Source organism: Lactuca saligna, chromosome 2 (assembly GCF_052625555.1).
Source record: "Lactuca saligna cultivar CGN05327 chromosome 2, ASM5262555v1, whole genome shotgun sequence".
NCBI lineage: Eukaryota > Viridiplantae > Streptophyta > Magnoliopsida > Asterales > Asteraceae > Lactuca > Lactuca saligna.
In genome coordinates this window covers 104,174,377-104,178,616 of record NC_136418.1, presented here as the reverse complement: position 1 = coordinate 104,178,616, position 4,240 = coordinate 104,174,377, and positions in this window count along the sequence as shown.

Below are 4,240 nucleotides of genomic sequence, written 5' to 3'. Positions count from 1 at the left end.
GGTCAGGTCCGATTTAGTGTCCGAGTTGGACCGATTTAGTCCGATTAGGACCGAATTGGACCGATTTTGACCGAATAAGACCAAAGATGATTAGCTTACCCTCTAACACTTATTCGTAAGCAGTTAGAGGCTGCCAAGTGTTTAGGCGCCGATTAATCGACCTATATACATACATACATACATATATATATATATATATATATATATATATATATATATATATATATATATATATATATATAAAAGTACTTTTTTCATAAATATGTTTTTCATATGTATTAAATACATGTATAAAACCGTTTTTTATTAATATGTTTTTCATAAAACGATTTTAAAATTATTTTTTCATTTAAATATATTTATAGGTACTATTAAATACATATATATATATTTTGGGTGGAATAGATAAAGTACCAAGCTAATTTTTTTCAAACCTTGTATCGTATCAATTATAATTGGTAAATAAATTTAGCTATTAGTACCATACATACCATGTATATTTGATATATACCAAAAACTTAAACTAATATATATATATATATATATATATATATATATATATATATATATATATATATATATATATATGAATTGATTGGTAATGTACAATCGTGGCATTCAAAGTAGTAACATCTCATTTTTACAACCTAATTTTTTTATTTTTATCAAAGTAAAACTTCCTAATTATAAAACCATTATTAAGAAAACTGTTTATTCCAAAATACATTTATTGAAAATCAGAGTAATATAAGAAATGTAGAATCCTCAATATTCTGATGAGTGTGTACAGTGTCGTTTTTGTCTTCCCACGATCACCGATAAAACCTGAAAAACATAAACAACTAGGTGAGCATAAAGCTTAGTGAGTTTCCCTAAAATACCTGATACAATAACCATACAAACATGCATAACGACCCACAATAATCAGATTCGAATGTTGTGACAACCCGAAATTTCTATGTTGTACAACCATTCAACTCAGTCAAAGTCAGACTTGTTTCAGCTAACTTTTAGCGCTGTTTAGAGTCTATTTGAACATTCTAAGCCTATTAAATCCAAGGAATGAGTGTTAGGATGTGTCAACTAAAGTTCAAAACCAAAAATCAAGCCATAAACCCCTTAATAAGGAGTTTGCGGCCAAGGCACATGAGTTTACGGCCGTAAACTCATGGTAGGCTGTAAACTCTTGGCTATATATATGTTTCTTGGCCATTTGTCAACCCTTTTACCACTTCCAAGCCAAGAACTCGGTTTTGCTCTCAACTATCATCAATGATTCTTCACTTTTCTTCAAAAATGTAAGTGATTCCTTCCATCTGTGTGTTAATACATCTCTTATTCTTGAATCACCTTTGAATTCATCCATGAATTCCATCTTTTGGGTCTAAATCTTCAAGATCCTCAAGAACATCAAGAACACATTAATTCTTACTCTTTCAAGCTTCTACATTGTAAGTATCCTCTATTATACTTACTACCTTGTAAAGACGTTTGAATTACTCCTTGAAATCAAGCATTTCCCAAGAACATGAGGTGTTTACGGCCAAGAGCATCTCCCTTGGCCGTAAACCCTAATTAGTGGTGCATATGGACCATAACTTCCTCCCAAGGCTTGGATAAAAGACTAGAACATTTCCTTATGATTGTAAGACCTTTAATCCACTCTTTGACACTAAACTTTATGAGTTTACGACCCTAAACTCATAGGGCCATAAACCCTATGGTCGTAAACTCACATGAAGCATACCACTTGGCCGTAAACACTAATGTGTGGTCATACACCCCTTAGATGCAACCCTTTGTATTTCTAGCACTTGAATTTAAGTGTTTTCTATGACCTAGGGTGTATTTCCTTACATAATTAGTTGTTTAAACACTAATTGTATACATATATGTATCATTATATGATAAATAGGATCCGTGTGTGTGCTCAAGTCTTCACTTAGCACTTAGCATCCTATACCACTCGTTCATCCAAACCACTCACTACAGGTGAGTTTATACCCCTTCATCTACATTTTAAATGATTTTAAATGCTTTCATGGGGGGAGGGGGGAATACAAGTTGAAACGTTATAGTTATTATATCAATCGCATGTGATTAATAACTATCAAACAAATGGATTTACAATACTTTTAACTATTTTATCAAATAAACTACTTGAAAATGTTTATTAAACTCTTTTACATACTAAACTCTCTATCAAACTTGTTCTTATATGCCAAACCTTTTCTTTTAACTCTTTCAAACTTATATATTGTCAAAACCATGTCTAATGCATATATAGTTATATAAATAAGGTTAGAAGGACTTAGGACTGATAACTCACTTTATTTCTTGTTCCTTGTTTGGTTGTGAACTTAGAGTACCATGTTGTTTGTCCGAGTGTCGTTTGATCCTTAGTTATATATTATGTATATATGTATAGACATAAAGGCTTTTATCTCAGCTCAACACACTCATTCATACAAACAACTCTACTAGTAAACTATAATAGGTATAGTTTAGGAAGTCACTACTCACTATTTCTAGTACAACGAAACATACAAGAGTCAGTTCATTCATGAGTCAATACAAATATACTATTATGAGAAACTGGACAAATATACTATTATGAGAAACAGAACGAATATACTGTAATGAGAAACTAAGAGAACATACAATACACGACACTATACAGGAGAACATACTACAATGAGAAACAAAGAGAACATACTACATACTAGACAGAGAGAACATACACTACACTAGTACATACAATACATATACAAGAATACTATAACATAAATGTGAGCCACTACTTCGGGACATGGCATCACTGCTATGGCTCGTTTTGTAATCAGAGTCTCCTGGAGGGAGAGTGTGAATTTGTGTATAGATCTATATGGGACTGACCGTCCTACACCTTGCTGCTAGCTATAGTGGGAACTGCAGGTCTACGGGTGACGAATGTCATACCATTTCGATGTCTTCGAGCGTCGTGTTTTACTAGTTGATCAACCATGGTTACAATTATATCACATTATACCTTAATTAACAATTGGTTTAAGGTAGTTAGTACATCATTAGTTACTATATACAACACTACAATACTTTATTATTTTCCCATTGCATTCACATTGTGATCTTCCCATTGCATTCACATTTACAAGAAACAAACATACAGAACATTTGATACCTTGGTAGAAGGCTACGTTTAGTAGAAAATATAGGATTTTCTAGGAGATACAAACTTATACATCAAACACTTACAAACATTTTCATACAAACAATGACGCTAAAATGTTTATGAACTCACCAGCTTTAAAGCTACTAAACACTTTCAAAATAACTTGTATTCTCAGGTCATCAGTAGACAGGTACCCAGGCCAGACTTTGAGAAGACGGAGCTTTCAAGACTCATCTCTTATTTTGATCATTCATATTTTGGTGTCTTATAACTATACGGAACATACTTGTATTAAATTATATTATTAATGCAATGGATGATGTTGTTGCTTGTTTACTATTATGCTTTGTTGTGATACTGTACATGACGTCCTCCGCCCCGAAATGTTTCCGCCGTTTAGGATTTGGGGTGTGACAAATTGGTATTAGAGCATTGTTTATAGTGAATCGAGTATATCAACCCATAAAAGATATATAAACTATAAACACAATGGGATTAAAATACTTTAGTTTATACTTTTAAATAATAATATATTTAACTAAGTATACATACGTGCATTTATACTAAAATCAATGTCACTAGGACAGAACAAAAGTATTACTATTGTTGAACATCACAAGTAGGCTTGGGGATGTATGGTCAGTTCAGGGAATGACATAGCCTGATTAACCACGTTGGTCCGAGAAGTGATTAGCATATGCCCAAGAATGGTTGTGAAGTTGCAACAAGTGTAAAAACTTACTAACACTACTACAATGAGAACATTAGAACAAAACATAAACTTAAAATACTATAGGAGTATTTTGTGTTACTATAATTACTTATTTGAGAACTAGAAAGGTCTTCAGTAGTTAGTCAATAGTTGCTAAGTGGGTACGCTAAGGTTATATGTGATTAAGGTGTCATAGACTTAGAATCTGTGATCTTTGCTTTACTTCCTGTTCCTTGTTTGGTTGTGGATTTGGAGTTAAGGTCACTTATTCGAAGGTCTATCCTGTTTTGATTTCATATAACTGGTACACACTATGCAAGTATTGAAGTAACTGGTAAGGATCATCTTATAATCATCTT